The 20,419-nt window shown below is 37.7% G+C and overlaps 3 protein-coding genes across 15 annotated transcripts in view; 2 read left to right on the forward strand and 1 right to left on the reverse strand.

Moving 5' to 3' along the window:
* The window catches only part of LOC129578778 (mediator of RNA polymerase II transcription subunit 14), a 310,854-nt gene that overhangs the window by 249,526 nt on the left and 40,909 nt on the right, over nt 1-20,419 (forward strand). The window lies entirely within an intron of this gene.
* LOC129578805 (uncharacterized) overlaps nt 1-20,419 on the forward strand; it is a 298,644-nt gene that overhangs the window by 237,316 nt on the left and 40,909 nt on the right. The gene's annotated exons all lie outside the window — the stretch shown is intronic.
* Nucleotides 1-20,419, reverse strand: part of LOC129578779 (uncharacterized) — a 66,290-nt gene that overhangs the window by 37,425 nt on the left and 8,446 nt on the right. For 7 of the 13 annotated variants that reach the window (XM_055467878.1, XM_055467868.1, XM_055467867.1 and 4 more), the window contains exon 2: nt 14,586-14,635. The exons of the other annotated variants lie outside the window; for them this stretch is intronic. The gene's annotated coding sequence lies outside the window, so the exon portion shown is untranslated. The remainder of the gene's footprint in view (nt 1-14,585; nt 14,636-20,419) is intronic. 13 annotated transcript variants of the gene reach the window in all.

Consider the following 20,419-nt stretch of genomic DNA (forward strand, 5'->3'; position numbering starts at 1 on the left):
GAATCATCTCATTTTATTTTGGTTTTGTTTCAGGTAAAAAAAAACAGAAAATTCGGATTATTCTGTATTTCTTGAGCGCGAGCTCAATGCTTCGATGGCAATGAACTCAAAATCCTCTGTTCGTTCTTATTGATTTTGTGTTCTTTTTTTTCTGTGTTTGGTATTGTTATTGCTCCTGACCAAAAACTGGCGTAAAAACGTGACACATATGTCAGTGGACTGACTTTCTTTCATACAAAACGAGCGAGCGAGCGAGCGAGCGAGAGAGAGAGAGAGAGAGAGAGAGAGAGAGAGAGAGAGTATAAAAAACAACTGTGTGTTGTAGCAAAACAAACGATTTTCGTTCCGCGCACATATTCATATTTATGTATGAACAGCTGGATTTAATTTCCTGTATTCGGGCGATTATGCATATTCAAATGCACTTTTGAACATTTTGTGTGGTGCTTTGTTTGAAACAAACATCAGCCCGGCCAATACAAGGCGCGCACAGAACGACACGGCCAAACAATGCACTTCATTATTTGTGCGAAAAAAGCAGCGACGACGCAGCCACAGCAATATCAGCAGTAGCAACAGCAGAACTCTATCGAAAACCACTGAAATACGTAATATATTTTCGGAACGATGACACAATGCTGTTATCATTCCGGTGCGCCTTTGGATGCGAACAAAAATTAATTATTCACTGGCGATAAGATAGCCAGTTTTGCCTTTGACTCATAAATTCAGTGTTCTCTCTTTCTCTATGTCTATTTCTTGATTATTTCGCACCGTTCGCACAATTAAGCTTCGTTAAGCCGTTGGCCGATGAATCATTTTGGCTTTTTTTCTATTCTAAACATTTACATTCAGTTCCGCCTGATTTTTTAACTGCTGAGCAATCGCTTTCTCTTAAAGCTTTGCGCAATTTTTTGCACTTTGTATAAATGTATTGTAAATGAGTTACATGGAATGGTAATGGAGAGAGACTTCGTGTTGGTGTTGAGTGGAAAATCCTGATACAGCGGGCGTTTGCAACAAATTCTCTCGGCCCAGTCACACTTTGGATATGCCAACGAACAAAAGTTAAACAGCTTACCATTTTGCCTTACATTCAGTTTATGTGCTTGCGTTGTTTTTTTCTCTGATGGAACTTTTAACGAAAATAAATGTACAAGATTATAAATTTTAGGTCGGTTGTTTTGGGGGGAGGGGTAAATTTCCGACCACGTTAAATGTAAAACGCGAAAGCTTTATCACAGCACAATTGACCAAATTTACCTAATTAATGCACACCTACCGCATAGACACTCCGCCAAAATGAACCAGATTAAAAGTAAGTAACAACATAACGATTGCGTATTATCCAAGCGACAAAAACAACGACGAAATTGCATCTCTCGCTCGAAATATCCGTTTGACAGCGAAAATGAAGTGCTACATCAAGAGTTTTTCCAACTGATGCCTGGTTCTTCTTCATTTCGCATTCAATTAGTCAAATGTGACGACAAAAGAGAGAGAGAGAGAGAGAGAGAAAAGCGCACACAAACACCGCCCACCACTCGCAATTAATCTATGTAACTAACGTATTTTAGGTCACCCTGTCAACCATTTCGGACGCTGTATCGTCTACGGGACGTTTTTTTCCTGCTAAACCGCTTTTCTAGTCATATTTATTTACACACTACCAGATTTGTTTATAATTATTCCGCATCGTTTACATGGCCAAACGGAATTTAAACGAAAATGAGGCAACAAACGAAAATCACTTACTTTTTTCGACGTTGTTGCTCAATATTTACGATATTTTGTTTTGTTTATACTTTAAAAATCGAAAATAAACTGTGTGCAATGTTTGCGCAAAAATGAACAATGGAAAATTTGTCTAATGGAACAAATTTGAGAGAGATAGAGAATGAGAGTAGGAGGCAAATGGTGCAATATGACAGCAAAATTCGATATGACCATAAGTTCCGTAGATAAATTTCCCGAACAAATCCATTCTATACTTTTTCACCAGTTCAATTTTAATTATTTTCCATTTTATCGAATCGTTCAATGCCGCATGAGCAGTTAAACCAAATGTACTCAAGACAATTAATGACATTCGAAGCACTTTACCAAACAAAGCGGAGAGAGAAAAAAAGTCCAATGTAAACACAAGAAAGTTTGTACAATAAATTGTCACGTTAGTTGGGGATTTTCGTTATGCATCGAATGCGCTCAAAACTAATTTGTATTTCTGTTTGGTTTTCAATTCGTGTCTTCTTCCATATATCGCTAGCATTTTCCAACAACAGTGGACTCGTCGTTTGTTCTTCTTATTATTTTATTTTTTTCTACTTCTTCTTCTTCGTTCGACTTCCAATAATTTCGAAATGAGAATTACTTGTCCATATTTGTTTAACCCGGCTTGTTAACACAATAGAAACATGGAGCGCAATTAAAAAAAGCGAGAGAGAGAGATATGAGAATGGAACGAATGCAAAGTGGAGAAATGTGTTTGGCCGTCGACATTCCTACCGGAAATTAATTTATATTCAGCCAAAAGCCGTTTGCATGGGATTAGTGTGCATGGTGTGTCGATGAATACTGTCGACTGTCGAGCAGCAGCAGTAGCAGTAGCCAAATGTGTAAGCAATTCGTCCAATTAAATGCCAAAATGAAATGCGAATGGCTTTAGCGCCATTCTTTGCAATGCCAATGCATCGCCTAATACGATAATGGAAATGGCTATGAAAAGTTCGGCTCATAAACTGAATGGCATCAATACAGTTGTTCTGCTCTCTGTTTTCAGAGGGACAATGCCATTTGATTGTGCATTCCATTCGGGGCCAAATTGCACACTTCGAAATGAAAGTGAATTATTGCCGTTTACGTTCCATTTGCTCAGCATTTGGCACATGATACCATCGCATTGACTGCTGATATTGCTTTCACCCTAGTGCTAAAAATTGCAAATAGTTGAATGAAAATGCAACCTAATTGATTTGTCATCTGTAATTAAATGTACACATGCAGTTTTTCGTCTTTGTTGTTGTTGTCGTCTTCTTCATCATCATCGGCACCGTGCAAAAATCGTAAATCAGATTCGATGAACAACGAAATTATACGTTTTGAAAAAAAGACATTTATGGGGAAGGGAGGCGGTCGACGAGCCGAGCACACATCAAAATATGCAAACGCATTGAAAACGTGTACGACCGTTTGTCAGCGTTGTTTGCCTAGAGTGACTCAATTTTTGTTTGCGCGAACAACAATTTGGATCCTATTTCATTCATAAAACGTGAAACGCTATCCAAAAAAAACTGGGTTCATTTAATTTTATTGCGAAATTCATGGGAATTTTCGCATAAAAACGATGAACTGTAATTAAATGCCTTAAAACAATCAATTAAACGTGGCCATTGAAAATGTTCATAAATAAATTCATTCGCTGGCTGGTTGGCTCATTGTCTCCGGTATTAAATTTCCAGCATGTTCAACTATTGCTTTTCATTTGTGCTCCACATTTTCGGTATCGAAATGCAATGGATTTTGAGGTGCACTCGCGCGATCCCATTTCACAAGAGGAGATTTTTATTTTGCTCGACCAATGTGAACCGTTTGTCCTTAATATAATAAAATTGGGTAAGCGAGACACATGAATAAAAACGGCGCGGACATCATTTCAGTGCACAAAATAAATTCAAATGAGTGTCATATTAATTTACAGTTTTCCATGCTTGTGACATTGCATCCACTATGTTTTGTTCGCCATTCAATGTTCAATTTAAAATGGTCGAGAATTGATCGCAAACTCTCATTTCTGTAAATCATCTCCCTCTTTTTTCCTCTCTTTATTTTCATGTATATGCATGTGTTCACATGCCGCTTCGTCATTTTGCTCGATAAAATATTTTATTTTATTTTATTTTATTGTGAAAATTATCTTTGGTTTATTTTCGAAGCGCGGAAAACCTTTTCGTTCGACACATGGCGTATGTAGGTATGTGTTTGGTGAACTCGATCGATAATAAGCTAGAGCCAGAGTCGAGAGTATATTTATTGCATTTTACCTCATTAACGTTCGATTAAATTCCAGCCGCTCAATCTGAAATAATGATATACATTTGATACGATGATTTGCCAGGTAAAAAGAGCCAATATAAAATGGCATTTAATGTGTCTGTTGCGCGCGATTGTGCCATTATTATGATTATGAAACGAATCGGTGTTTGTATTGACTACCATTAAACGTTTCGATTTGATTGCAATTGTCGCCTTTGTCACTTTATTGCTTTTATTTTTTTCTGCCTGCTTGCTTGCTTGCTCGTTCGTTCGTTCTTCAGTGCGATCACAAGCTGGTTTGGCTTTTTCCATCTTTTTTATTTCTTTCAACACATAATATTGTACCGTCTGCAATTGTAATGCAAGTCTTGGATTTGTATTCAAAGCGGTTTTGGTGTTTTCTTTCATGTGTATTGCTGTTTGTGCATTGTGTGTAGCTGCGAATGTTTACCGAGTACCATGTTTTTTACCGCGTGATGCATTCGTCGTATGTGTGTGTGTGTGTGTGTGTGTGTGTGTGTGTTTGGCTTCAAGGGAAGAGCAAACCCGTAACGACTATAATATTTGTTATAACCTCTGTCTGCCTACGCAAATACGAAATATTTACGGATTATGGCACAACATCGAAAATCCAGAGAAGACGGGGGAAAAAAAATAACAACACCAAGAAGAATAAACCTGTAAACATGTTGTCTTAACTTCATATACAAATCGAACAAGAATAGCGTGAAGCTGAAGAATAAAAGGCAGCGAATCAACGAATATAACCCATTTTTAAAGCAAAAATACGGTAGAATATTTCTTTCTGTCTGCAATTCAATTTAGTATAGATATATTGTACTGGTGAGAGTCTAGACATTCGACGCATAAATGTGCGTGCGGTATCATTTGTGTGTACATGTTTATGTGTGTATCTGCTAACCAGCATCGTTATTTTTTTCAATCTCTCTCTCTTTTTTTCAATCATTCAGCTACAGTTCATGCTGATGCTGGTTTTGTTGCATCTACGTTTTGCCTCATCGTATTTGCACTGGTGTCTAATTCGATCGATCAATTGAATTGAATCGAATCGAATGATCGTTCGCATATGACCCAGATGCTTGAGAAACAGCAGCCAACCAGTAGTTGAATAAATATTTTCACAATCTCAAAATAGGCGAACCCAAATCGTTTTCACTTCGATCGCAACTCTATTTTCACTAACAACAACAGTCAATAATTACGCTTTACGCATAGAGATTTCCGTTGCAGAGATGAGCCATTACATTCATTGTAAGTGATGAATGGTCAGTGGCTCTCGCACTGAATAATTGACACTCGATGATGATGAAAAAGAAGACGAAGAATAAGCAACAAATGAACGGACGAGTGTAAACAAGCATTAGTCCAAATGTCAGCATCATGCACGGAAATTCTAACGTGATTTACGTAAACATTGAACTTGTTAAAGAGAAAAACAATAATTTTAAGAAAGAAAAACACGGTTTCGGTGATCTCAATATACACACAAATGCCCAAACATCAATCTCGATTGCTATTATTTCGTTTCAAGTTTCTTTCTTTTTTTTAAATAGATGACGAAAAACACTACACTTGACGGCAGAGAGAAACCAGAGAAGACACTACTACGAAATGAATCCGTTGTGTCTATTGAACGTTTCGGTTGCAACAAATCAATTTCATTGGCTGGTATTATGTTAACACCGACCGAACGACTTTTCTTTGTTTTCATTAACACACAAGAATATACATGCACTTTTTTCTCACTCTGCTACAGTTAAAAAGCACACTTTTTTTTCTTTAACGAACGCTTAAAATTTGTAGCTCGTATGCCATTCGTGTAGTTCTTACAGACGACGAAAATATTTCTTTAATTTATTATTATTATTCAAGCAAAAAGAAGAAGTAAGAAAAAAATAATAATAAAATAAACGAAGTCTATTGTAGTTCGTGATTGTGTTTGTTGTTGCTGTTGGCCGGGTGTTTTGGTGGAGTAGTCAAGTAAAATGCATTGTGTCAAAGTAAACAGAATAAATTACACGAGAAAATTGAAATGAGAAATACCACGAGAGCAACGGGAACAAAGAGAGAGTGAGAATGAGACCCAACAACGAGGAAAGAAGAAGAAGAAGAAAAAGAAGAAAAAGCAAATGAGAATGTGGCAGCAAGTACATCAGAATTCAGCGCTGTGAAATTCTCAATTTACTAATAACAACGACGCACTCCCGACTGCATAATCTGGAAAAAAATTTAAATTATGATCACACTCACTCGAATGCGTCCAAAGACTGCATACAGTCTATGGGTGTGTGTGTGTGTGTGCGCGCTAGAGATAGAGAGAATTGTGGACAAATAGTGTCGCTAGACTGGCTGTTCTCCTTCTTCTTCGATATTTTTTTTGCTATGTACATTACACGATGTCTAAGTTCAGGACCGAAAATAAAATGAACAGTAAAAGTTTACATTTTCATTATTTCTCCGTTCATTTTTACCATTCGTAAAAAAAAGTATGCACTAAATAAATCCAATTGCGACAGCATCACGAATGTAAAACTGAACAATGGACTCTCATGGCATCGAACGAGAGAGTGGACATGGATACAGTGCAGTGTGACTGCAATTGGCCAAACCGATCATGTGGAAACGACGACCACATTCGATGGACGCCGGACTCGCTCTCGCTCTTGCTCTCTGTCATTGGTTTCGTATCTCTCAACCGTAGAGCATAAATAATTTTTATTTGAAATGGATTGCTTTTATCTCAACATCTCTTTTTATCTGCGAATTGAGTGCGACCAAATTTATGATGTGTCGCTTCGAACGATGCTTATATGAATTTACCACTGCCGCTGCCGCTGCCGTCACCGTGTTTTTTTCTTTCTTTTTTTCATTGCGTTATTTCTCATCGTTTTTACGCGCGCGTTCCAATCACAGAATAAAATGCAAGCGCTTTTTTCCTCTCTGTATCTCTTCATTTTTATGCCATTCATTTCGATTCAATTAGTTTCTAAAATTTATTGTGGAAGCCAAATGATGGAGCCGCCGCCGACGTGATGCTAGAGGAGAGCATGGGAAGAAGAATGAACAGAAGCGAATTGTGAACGAAAACGACGTTAAAAAAAAACAACGACAACCAATGTGTGGATATAGTTCGGTGCCATCTAATTGCCTCAATTGAAATAGTTTGCGAGATGAGCTCGTGCGCATGCTGCCATCTCAATTGAGAGCTGGACAACAATGGATGCACAAAAGTTGGTTCTCGATTCGTTTCGTTTCGTTTTTGTTTCATGCACACTTTGTGCCATTGCAATTTGAATATTATGTATATATGCATGAGCAGACATTGTGTGTATGTTGCCCTTACGACGGAAAAACAATCAAGATTACGGATCGCGGCCTCATCTCCCTGCCTTTCTCGAAGGATTCATGAGGAGCATTCGGTTTGCTGCGCGCGTTCGCAATTGCACATTGTGCGAATCGGGCTATAAGTAAAGTGCATACAAATACCGCACACATTTACCCTTAATTTCCGTATGCCTTCCGGTGTGCGTTTACTATATATATGTGTGTGTGAGAAAGAGAGAGAGAGAGAGAGAGTCATTTTTTCAGTCTTTCTGTCTCTATCATCTGTTTACTGGTTTCATTTTCATTGTAATCTCTCGACAATGAACCCATTTGCCAGAATCGTTTATGCAATATTTATCGTTATCTTCAACATTTGTGGAACCAACTCATGGCATTCAATTCCGTTTTGTATTTGTCTTTTTGCACGTATGTGCGCTCGCGCGCCCAATCACCGGATTCCAATGGTTTTTCTGGGCGTCCGTTTAATTCCACTGTCACTTTGCGTGCGAAAATGTTATTCGTTCGCAGTCAAGACCACCGAAAAACGGATATTCCGTTCATTTGAACCGAGATAGATAGAGATAGAGAGAGAAAAAAGAAGCAACTTTTTATTGAAGCAAAAATTTTATAGTCAGTAAACTCACCAAACATAAACACAAACACAAACAATCGAACAAAATAATTCGGAACAACCAAATCGTTTGTTTTTTCACTTAAACCTTATTCTCTTGGATTTGGTGCGTTCTCTGTCTCTCTTTTTTTTCTGAACTCTCTATCTCTATTCGGCTTTCCTTCCACAAACTATTTTCAGAAAAGTTTCAGTGTTCTATAATTAAGCGCGTACTCAAATGCAAGAGCATTTCGATTCGAATTCTTTTCTCTTTGGCTGGAGAGTCAAGTTGAATGGAGCAGTAAAATATACAACGACAAAATAAATAGCATGAAACACAAACACACACACACACACCGTATGAAATAAGCAATTAGTTTAAGAAGAAACGCCAATTAACTTCAACGTGCTCGATAACGAAACCGATTTCAGACGAAATTTACTCGATACGATGTGCACCACGTTCATCCATATCAATGGTGGAACGAACAGATTGGCAAATGGAAAATGAGAGAAGGAAAAACCGAAAGCGAGTTCGAGTCAAGTTTTCATTGCTCCATTATATATGTTTAAAAAAAAATTATTTTAACAAAACCAGTTCAAGCCACACCATTTTCAGAGAGTCTAGCACACATCTAGCGAATTTGTTTGGCCATCAATTTTTTCTCTCTTTCTTCGCTTCTTCTCCTTCTTGTTCTCATTTTCGTACTCATTTCAGCAAAATAACTACTAGTGAAATTTAGTCGGGCAAAAAAAAAAACTTTCTCCATTTCGATGAATTTAATCAATATCGTTCGTCACAGATCTATTCAGAACATTTTCTCATTCGCTCAACAAAGCTCATAAAAACCTCTGATCTCGTGGAAAACTTTATCCCATCAATGTCTATATTGGCATTCTAGCGCGTGCCGATTAGTCACACGCGTCTCACGATACGATTCGGTTCGATAAGTTGAAATGATACGTCTTCTTCTGCTTCCACTGCTCTTTTCCTCCGTTCTTTTCAATGGGATAATGTTAATTGATTCTCATTTGTTAACGGAATTAAGAACAATCTTCACGTTTTTGGCAGCAATAAATGAATTTTTACACAAAATATGTTGTTGTTGTTGTTGTTGGTGCATTGATGATAATGAATGAATTTGTATCGATGGCCGATCACAAGTGTGATGATTGAATCATGCAAAAATTATTATACATCGTCGACCATTAAATTAGCACCTTTCCAGTTAATCTCATTTGATTGACTGCCCGTCGAACAGTTCATCATCATATAATGGCTGACAAAAATCGTGTGAAATACACGTAGTTAGCATTCATATTTAATCAATAAACCATTTCATTGTTGATGCCAAATTGTTATTATTAAGAAACCACGCAATAATTGCATGCAAATTATGCAATTGCGAGAGGCGAGCACAAAGGTGCTGAAGAAAGAGAGAGAGAGAGAGTTTTTTCCTTCTACGATTCAATCGGGAGCTATTTAACGAAATTACTGAGGGATCCATTTCAAGTGAATCTGCGCGAAGTTGATTGTTAAATCATAAGAAATCATCGGTGCCCCATCTCACTCGCTCTTTCATTCGTTTGCCAGATTCAATTATGCTTATGAAAAGAAAGCGCGCACAAATGGAATCACGAACACTCGCCAAAAGCAATTGAAGTGATAATAAGCATCGCTCTGGGTAAACAAAACCCGACCGAACCAACGTTTTGAGTCTCTCGGGCGGCATGCTCTTTTGCTCGTCGTCTTTTTTACTTAATACTCTTTCAAACTACAATTTTAGTTTCTGCACTTCCATCCACGTCGTCATTGTACTTGAAAAATAGCGACAGCGGCAGCAGCAGCAGCCGCAACAGATATTGTTGCTCGAGTAACCGTTAATAGTAAAATTAGGAATTAGATTTCTGGATAAAATATGATTATGGCATCATGGTTCATCCAGTGCCGTCGCATCAATAGATGCATTCAGTATGCCGTTGTTTTCACATTTTTATGCCAGGGCAATAGACAGACAGATAGTTGAGATAGACAGTTAGTTGGAGGGGGGGGGGGGGGAGGAGAGTAGAAAAATCAGTTGCACGCAAAGAATAGAACCTTAAACCAAAAGGTAAGTGTTACACAAAAGGATTTTCTCTTGGCTCGTCGCCGTTGTTGTTGTGCTAATGCCCGAGCTAGCGTCAAATTTTAAATAAGACTCGTTCAGTCAGAGCGAGCAAGCGTTAAAAAATATAGGAAACAACAACAGCACAAAAATGGAAACCATGAAAAATTATGATTGTTTCGCAATATCGCTGCTTTTGTACATTGTTGTTGAGATCACAACCAAATCCGTACACTGTCGTCTCGGTCTCTACGGATACGTGTCTGTCGATGCATGCTCTTGCGACTTAGTCACTTTGTTGTTGTTGTTGTTGTTGTTGTTGTTGTTGTTTCATCTCTCGCCCATAACCAACTCGAGAAGAAAACAGAACTTTTTTTAGTGGATTTGCAAAGCAAGTTCAGACTGTATTCATATTTAAGCATTCATAAGCGCTGTGTGAAATCCCATGCACATCATTCGACGCGATTCTTTAGCGCGCAACATTCTTGTTCATTTTTTTCTTATAAATACATTTTTTTCGTGTTGTCTCGCCCAGTATGTGTGTTTGTCTTTTTTTCGGCATGGAGCTGAAACTGACAAAAAACAAACGGCATGTTATGCGGAGTGTTATAATGGCGAATCTGACGATCCCATGTTCAACTTATGTGTGCATGATGCTTTATGAATGGAAAAAGTTAGATGACATCTTGAAAAAAAAACAGCAGCAGCAGCAGCAGCAGCAGCAGCAGCAGCAACGAAGCAGTTGAATCACATCGAACAGATGGAACAAACCGTTTTGATTCTTTTTACGCCTTGGCTGTGTCGCGTTCAAATCGTTACTGATGCTGCCGCTGTGTTTTTTTTTCGGTGTTGATTACAAAGATGTACGCGCGTCTATTTTAAAATTCAACTCATCTCTTTTATGCCGTTTACACACACGATTGCAAACAAACGACATTTTCGCACTGAGACGCGCCACACATAACAGTTCTATGTCATTGTTCGTGTATCCGGTCCATTGTACTTAATTGTGTATCGTTTGGTTGGTTTTGTTTTTTTTTTCGTCTCTATTTCCTTTTGCCACATGAAACCGTGCGAAAACAGCAATTCCTCTTTCGCGATATGGTATTCATAGTGCAATGGGCCAGAGCATCGAAAATCAATATCAAACGAGACCCTTTTCGAAAAGGGAAAAGCCAAAAGTAGAAACATTCACAACAGAGAAATCTAAATTCAATATATGATTTGATGATATTCCGAATTGAGCCCAAAATTAGCGTTAACTTGATTATTCAATACGAAGCAAGTCACTGTGTGTGTGTGTGTTGTCTATATTTATTGTTCGCATCGCTCTCGGAGATTTTCGATGCGATAGTTAAAGCGATGGAATGAAATGTTTGATAAATTGATATCTTGATTATATGCACTATATGTCGAATTTGTTTGTGTATCTGCGTCTGTGTCTGTGTTTGTGTATGCGATCGCTGACTAATTTGGATCGGGCGGTCTGGAGCAATTTAATGCAGATAGATGTTGTTCGCTGCTGGCAAAACAATCAATCAATCGCATCAAATGGATTGTCGAACAGTGTGCGCTGCGGTGCGGTTTGATTGCTTCAACCGAACCCGAATGAAAATCCAAACCAAGCATAATATAATGCGAGCAATAGCATTATCTAGCTATCAATAATCAAATATGACTAGTTTTTTTTCCCATCTTAATCTATTGTTTAAGAAATTTATGGATCTCGTTTGATTTTATTAATCCCCATTCTGTGTGTGTATGTGTCTGTGTGCTTTGTATTGATATTCTGTTTGATTTGGTTGCCTCTATGGATTGTGTGTTCCAAATGGATGAATTTGAGACGAGAGAGAGAGAGCGAATGCTAACGAAAGTGATGGATGGATCATGTACAGTTCTCGTTTTCCATTGTGTGCCGATATTGCACATTAATTGTTCTCATTTTTTGATTCTTATCAATTCAACTAATTATAAATAATTGACGAAGATAAACAAAGTTCTTTTTTTTCATGTGAGATTGTCTGTGTGTTCCTCTCCCTCTCCCTCTCCCTCTTCCTTTGCACCTCACAGTCATAACGGACACAGAACGGCAAATAAATGTTATTGTTATGAGTATCGACAGTAGCGTTCTCAAAGTTTGCCAGTGCAGTCGTCGTCGTCGTCATCATCGTTTAGGTACAGTCCATGAGGAGCGAAAGCGAGTGTTCACAAGAGATATGCAATGCAAACGAAATTAATTGATTGAAACGTTTGAGCTGAAATGAGATTAGTATGCATATGTTACGCGAGACAATAAACTGGCTGGCAAACCAGTCGAAAGGCCCCAAAATGCACCGGCCAAACCAACAAAGGAGCCAAAAGGAAAGAAGAAAACAGCAAAAAGCAAACAGCAAACACACATTTGAAGCCAGTCGACTCTCAACTGATCGAAGCGATTCTTGTTTTCACTCATTTTAGAAAATGAGAATTTACAATCGTACAACTGTTTGCAATGAGGCAACAACGTAATGCAGACTATAAAATAAAACCAACAAACCACACGCACATTCGCCTTCACACAGCATCACCAGCAAGGAATGAGCAAGAGAAAAAAAACTGTAGTACGCGCTCGCACTCTGGTGAAATATTGTTAATTATTTTTATAGTTTCTTCTTCATTCTCACCATAATTATTTCTATTGGCATTTGAATGTTCGCAGGGCATGGCACGACTCATATACGCTGTTCGTTCGCCCAAACGTTCGTATGTGTGTATGTTCAAATACATGATCTTTTTTTTTTGATTCGGCATTCGTAATGCTAGGCGATCCGTTTTATTTCACATTTTATTATTAGCTGATCTTTGACTGTGAGCCAAGACGAGCATGAGAGTTCATCTCTCGCCGCCGCAAGCGGAACAATATCGACATAGACATTGAATGAGTCATAAAAAAAAATCTGCGTTAAAAACCATTCCAAATCGAGAGTGAGCAAGTCAAGCAGTCAGTAAGCAAACTGACAACAACAAACAATACAGAAATACACAGCGCACACTGTGCTCCGTATGCCCCAAAACAAAACAAAAAACACATAAAATACCATATCAAACTATTTATACTCCCAAAGCCAAATGAAATGTGGCCAAGATGCGCTTCAAATGTGCTGCTGCAATACAGATTTCAGTTTTTGTTTCTTTTCGTGTGTTATTTCTTGTTCGTTTTCTTCTTCTTTTTCGGAGTATGTGATAAAACCATTTGTTTGTGTAATGAAGACTGCAGTGAAATATAAATGCTTTTGATGAAGAAAATATGTGTTCTTAAGGCAAACGATCATTCTTTCATGTATATGCTTCTTTTCTTTTCTTTTCTTTTGATTTCGGTGTAAAGACCTTTTTTTTCCATTTCTACTCATCCATCCACTCGCGCTCATTTCGAGATAACACGATGAGTTTGTGTGTTTGTGCGTGTGCAGCGTGCCACAGCTTCGTGTGCTCACTTCGATTGGGCAAATATTTCAAATGACTTTTTTGTTTATTTAATCGTTATTAGCAATTCTCATATCGGATGAAATGAATCAATTGAGAGAAACCGTATCGAATTCAAGTGGGAAACTAATTAAAATCGATAACGGGGGAGCTGCAGCGATGCAGTTTGTTTAACCAATTCGAATGAATGTTGAATATACATAAAACCAGAATGTGGACTTTAATCGACATTCCAAATGAACGCAAAACAACCGACTCTAACTGATATGTGTCCATGTCCACTGAATTGCGATTGATGCATTCATTCATCTTTGAATTCCTTGGAGAAATGAACGGCTGTTTTGTTGTTTTTTTTCTCTTCTTTTTTCTATCTCCGCAAGTGGCAACCACAACGAGCGAACGGAAAAAATACCGACTAATTTCAATGTCGTGAAGTTAATTTCCTTTTGAACTTCTGTTCACATTTAACGACGACAATGGCAAACCAAATGGCTGATGTGACAAATTGCTTTAACGATTTTAATTTCTGTCATTTTAGCGTGGCACATCTCTCTAACAAATGATCGCTTTAAATAAGTTTTAACGGCGATGCGTGAACGAAACGCGGCTGACTCGTGGTTTGACAACAACGTCGTCGACATTGGCTGGAATTCAACATGTATCGAATAGAGAGAAAAAGAAATGGTTCAACACGATCGCTAGAATGCAGCTAAGAATGTTTTGGAACAGTTTGTTAATGGAAAACAAATATGTGATCTGCAGAATTGCCTTGGAAATTGGTTTGCCGTGCGCGCATTTTTAAAACTTGTTTGATCTGTTCATATCTGTGGTTTAAGGATGCTTTGAAAATTTGTGGCTTGCCGCACTTATCAATCAATCGAAAACCATTAAAATTTCGTCACCTCGAAACGCCACAGCCGATGATAGACAAATCGAAACGTACAATTTTTCACTTTCACCCAAAATAAAACATAAAAGATCGAATATAACGCACAATGGAAAGCATAAAACAAAATGCAAGCATTACTCACAAAATTGGTATTCGTCTGAATCACGTGTCATCAATTGAAATTGGTGGAATCTAAACAAAGGAAGAGAAAGAGAAAAAAAAGTGAAATCATTAAATTCACTCATATTCCATATTCTTATGGGGCAAATAAACTGCGGCAATTTCATCGCATTATAATAATTTCAGGAACAATGGCTGCTTTTCCCTTCATATGAATAATTCAATGACATCAAAGCATTTTTGCTTTGTGTGTCTTGTTTGCATTTCTCTTTCGCCAAAACTAATCACAATCAAATGAATTATCGTTGGTGCTGATGACATTGCTTTTTGTCGTTGCACCCAATGGCTTAAATATTATTGGTTGGTGATTTTTTCTCCCTTTCTCTCTCTCTCTCACTCTCTCACTCTCTCTCTTGTAAGTTTTTTGCGTTCTTTGATTAAGCCATCCAGAATGACATGAAACAAACAGCGCATGGAATTCAATTGCGTACGTAGGCAACAAAAGAATAAGAAAAAAAACCGGCAAATTGTTTATTTGCACAAAATGAGTTATTGCTGGAATGATTTGCATGTGTGTGTGTGTGTGTGTGTGTAAGAGCGCCTTTTTTTATTGTTGTTCCTTCATTGCTTTCATTTTTCTTTGAGTTTTCGGTTCTGGCTGTTGTCGGCACATTTTGCGATGCATCGCCCGCTAATCGATATGCAAGCACCAACAGAATAGTTGTTTATTTTCTCTGAATATGCAAAACTTTTTTTATGCCGCTCATATTTTTATTCTGCCGCAACAAAGAAGAGAGAGAGAGAGAGAGAGAGAGAGAGAGAGAGAGAGGGAGAGAGAGAGAAACGAACAGAAGAAAAAAAGTGCTCTTCATCAGTGAGTCGGTGCGTTGCTTTTGTTTGCTTAAGCGCACTTTGGGTCGATTTTTTTACGCTGTGCATGAATTTATTAATTTTCTTTAAATGGCTTTTGTCAACGGCAAAAATATTGCAATTTTATTGTAGCGATACATAGTTTGTGTGTTGCCGTGCTCTGCACTGCCGCCACAGTCGTTCTCGTCGCCACCGCTGTCGTGCGTGGCTCACCCAGTGAGTGCAGGCCACGCTCTCTCTCTCTTTCGTGCGCGCTTGTGATGACTGAAAACAACAAGAATAAACAAAAGCAAAGCGCACAATTTTCGAACTATGCGCCTTTTTGTGTAAATTATCAAGACGACAAGCCAGAGACAGAATGAGGTATTTATGTGCATTTGACTTTGACACGCATAAGGCGCAATGCATGTTGCCATCATTTTCTCTTGCTATCTGAATCACTTCTTTCTCTCCCTCTCCCTCTCCCTCTCTCCCCCCCCCCTCTCTCTCTGTACATATTGGATTGTGTGTATGCAAACATGTGACGCATTCCACTTCTCATTCACTGTACTCTTTCTCTGCACACTAGGGTGTTTTTGGTATTAAATAAACAGAAAATGGTAGTTTTAGTTTGATAGAGCAGAGAATTTAGAATCGATTTCATATATTTTTGTTCGGAATCAGTCCAAGATGCCACTACCCACAAGCAAAACAAATGTTCGTCGAATTTTGAGGTTATATCACTATTGGCTAAAACTAATGTGATATTTTCCACTTTTTTCGATTCAATCTCACTGCCAGAGATGAATTCTCAATGCAAACATTTATTTTGACGTAATTTTCATTGGAATAAGTGGCCAAATAGTCGAAAATTCACACAAATTGTATTGCCTCTTTGACCGGTTCTTCAATCATAGAAAAAACACCGACAAACTCATTTTTTCACAGAAATTCATTCAATGGATTTGAACTAGACGATAAATTATCTAAATCCACTAAAATATCCATTCGAAAAAAAACCAGGAAGGCCAAATTGCAGCAAAACCAAAACGTAAACAAAAACGAGCTGTCATCATGAAATCTGGGCTTCTTTGAAATTTTAAAGGGCTACCAATGCACTTGTGCGAATGGATCACAGTCAATTCGCACACAGTGATTCGCGCAGATGTATTTTGGTCTTGTCAAACATCAAACTAAGCCCGAATTTCATAATGACAGCTCGTTTTTGTTTACGTTTTGGTTTTGCTGCAATTTGGCCTTCCTGTTTTTTTTTTTCGAATGGATATTTTAGTGGATTTAGATAATTCATCGTCTAGTTCAAATCCATTGAATGAATTTCTGTGAAAAAATGAGTTTGTCGGTGTTTTTTCTATGATTGAAGAACCGGTCAAAGAGGCAATACAATTTGTGTGAATTTTCGACTATTTGGCCACTTATTCCAATGAAAATTACGTCAAAATAAATGTTTGCATTGAGAATTCATCTCTGGCAGTGAGATTGAATCGAAAAAAGTGGAAAATATCACATTAGTTTTAGCCAATAGTGATATAACCTCAAAATTCGACGAACATTTGTTTTGCTTGTGGGTAGTGGCATCTTGGACTGATTCCGAACAAAAATATATGAAATCGATTCTAAATTCTCTGCTCTATCAAACTAAAACTACCATTTTCTGTTTATTTAATACCAAAAACACCCTACTGCACACTCGCCTTATTGACTTTAAACACTTGGTGCAAACAATTTCCAGAGTAATTTTCTGCGAAGAAAAAAGAAGAAAACCAAAGCAACGCTCGGAGTTTCGTTTATAGAGTACATATTTACGTTTTAATACTCTTTCGTTGGTTGGCTTGGATGGTAAACAATTACTTTAGGGTATTTCGTTTCGATTTTATGTTTGTGTGTGTGAGTTTATATGTGGTTCATGATGAAAAGTGGTGGCTGGTTGTAATTTTTTCTCTTTCTCTGTTTTGGTGCAGTCAAGTGACAACGTGAGACCATATCAACACCACAAAGTTTTGGGTTGGTGAAGAGACCAATCGCAAAATGTACACAATAATCGAACAAATGTTTACATTTTTCGCCAGACGAATGCAAAAGAAGCCATCACCCACTTTGACAAGTGCAGGCAACCAGCAGTGAATTTCTCTCTGTGTGTGTCGATATTCCATAATGGAAAAGAGTAGAGAAATTTTTCGATCGACTGCCACTGCTATCGTCGTCGTCATCGTCGTCGTCATCATCATCACCATCATCACCGTTGATGAAGACAAGGAGTGATTTTACTGTTGCATGAAATCAAATTGAGAACAATGATTTAAACGTGTGCATGAATTGCGCTATTGCACTTGTTTGGCTGCTGAGCTGCTGTCAAACAGCCAAACTCTGTGTGTAACTAAATCGCTGGCACTTGTGACACATCTCACACTCCATCACTCTTCATTGTAGCTACGCACCGTAAATTCATTCACGCTCAATACATAGTTTCAAGTGGAAAATCACTTTGTCGATGCCATTTTATTGTGTTGCCGCTGTTCTGTTCTGTGTGAGCTATTCGTTCCACTTGTTCCAAGTGGCAACCGAGATGCCGAAAATAACGGGCTCAAAAATCATTATTTCACATTTTGTCGACAGACTAACGATCATTCAGACGAAGGAGACGCAGCCAAAATGTAATGCTTTAAATTCAAACATACGAAAGTCTCTCTCAATCCATCCATTCCTTCAAATGCATTTTTCTTTGCACACTCCAATATATCATGTCTTTCACTCGCATGTCAGACAATGGCGAACCATTCACCCAACGACCATACGAATTCTTTTCGCCGCTTCAATTCTATTTATTTTCCGCTCTTCTCTCAATTCACCTAATAACAATGACTCTCTTCAAGTGCTTCATTCCAATGGAGTAAGCACATAAAATGCCATTCCAGCGATATAAATGGAATCATGATGTTGAATTACTCCACGAATCCATTTGATTTACAGTAAAAGAATTTCGTTTTAATGCACACTCGGAATTGACCAAAGACGAATCGAAAATGTGTAAAGACATTTCCAAGTGTGCTGACAAAACGTATTAAAATAATAAATTCAACTAATTAAAACATAAATTTGATCGTAAGTGTATCGCCCGCGAAATAACTATATCTTTCCATGTTAAAGATTGTGTTAAGTGTTTTCGATCTAATTGACCGGGGAATTCGTTCTTATTTCTATTATTTTCGTTCAGTCTAAAATAGAATAAATGTGCGCTGTGTGAGCATGTGTCTGTTGGTATGTTAAACTGACGAAAAAATGATTTGGTTTGTTTCAAACATGCAATCGAAATAATGCATGAGTAATCCAACTAATAATAATAATCATGCTGAGGGAATGTGTTATTTACACTTCAAATTTTTACACGCAATGTGTTTTTTCGAGAACTAGTAGCCATTTAAGCGCTATTACATTATACAGTGCGAATCATGTTAGAATGTCCCGGAGCTGAGCGTACAATCATTATAATTGACAGCATGTTAATTAGCATTTTCACACGATTTCTTGGTTTTTTTTTTTATTTCGGTTGAGATTTTGCTTTCGTCTGCCGTCCATATGTGCGTGGATGTGTGCTCCTTTGGTGGCGAACTGGTGACAACTCATCAGTTTTCTCGCTTATAATTGCATCATTGCGTAGAGAAAATGCAGTCGGCATTCACATTCTGGTGTCGCATGCACATTTCTGCGATGTGCGTATTTGTCATGTGCATTGCGCATCGATTCGTTTACAACACAGTTACTGTTATTCAAGCACTTGGCTCGACTGACATGTAGATTAAACTAATATGTACATTGTACACAAGCCCGTTTCAAGTTCAAGTGCCTTTGTGCAAAATGAACTACTGGCTTTTCTTATTGCTTTGTAATGGTTCTGCCCTTGGTCTTCTTCATAGTTTTCTTCGTGTTTTTTTTTCTCTCTACTTCTTCTTCTTCTTCTTTAAATAGTCGGAAGCACTTGAGGTGACAACTCACTTTGTTCGTTCTGTTTATTTTTTTTTTGTAACAAAAGAACGTATACCTGAGCGTACTATAATAATAAAAGCTAGACAATGTTATTCGCTTGAGCCGAAATGTGTCACCATTAAGATGCATTTGGATCGGATTGTGTCAGCCTAATAATAATAATCATGCGATGCTTTATGGCTTGTGGCTTTTATTTTAAAACATTGTTCAATATTTATAGGATCGAAGGGAAAAGCTATAAAAAGAACCCAAGAAATCACTCAAATAGGATAAAATTTATCTCTCTGGCCACAAGAACAATGCTCAAACATTGATGTCACTTATCATTGAATCAGTCAAAACACATTAAATCCCGAACGTAATTGAGATAGGCCGAGACTAGATAAGTGTGACCAGTTCGCATTTGATAATGCGTGGGCAGGACTTCTGAATGTGAAACCTAACAACGAAAGCTAAAGAAGAAGAAGAAAAAATTGAAGAGAGAAATAAAAACCGCCATCGAATTTTTTGAATCTTAAGTACTAAATATAAAATTTCCATTTTCTGCTATGAATAATATCACTAAGCGGATTAGTTCTTATATATTTCTTTTTTTCTTCCTTTTCTTTCTCTCCATTGGACTTAAGAATAAGGAGAAAATCAACGAGACAGTATCGTTCCACAACGGAACATTAAACTGTTTTCGATCGTTTCTTATTGCGTTCGTTGGATTGAAAAGAACAATGGGCGAAGTGCGGTAGAAAATGATGACAACAGAACGAGAATTGAATTAAGAGAAGAAAATAAATCAAAGAAGAATGGAAATTTCGTCTTAATAAAAACCCGAATAGGTTTATTGTTAGACGAACGCCAACAGCGATAATTCAACGAAATATAATATGTTTGGCTTTTACATCAACGCGCTCGCGCGATAATTGCTTTGAAAGTCATACACACACACACAGACACCGGCATTTCAATCCCAACAGAAAAAATTATGTATCAAATACATAATGGCTTATTTCG

This window comes from Sitodiplosis mosellana, unplaced genomic scaffold, assembly GCF_009176505.1.
Source record: "Sitodiplosis mosellana isolate CC-2019 unplaced genomic scaffold, AAFC_SMos_1.0 Smas_scaffold_6226, whole genome shotgun sequence".
Lineage (NCBI taxonomy): Eukaryota > Metazoa > Arthropoda > Insecta > Diptera > Cecidomyiidae > Sitodiplosis > Sitodiplosis mosellana.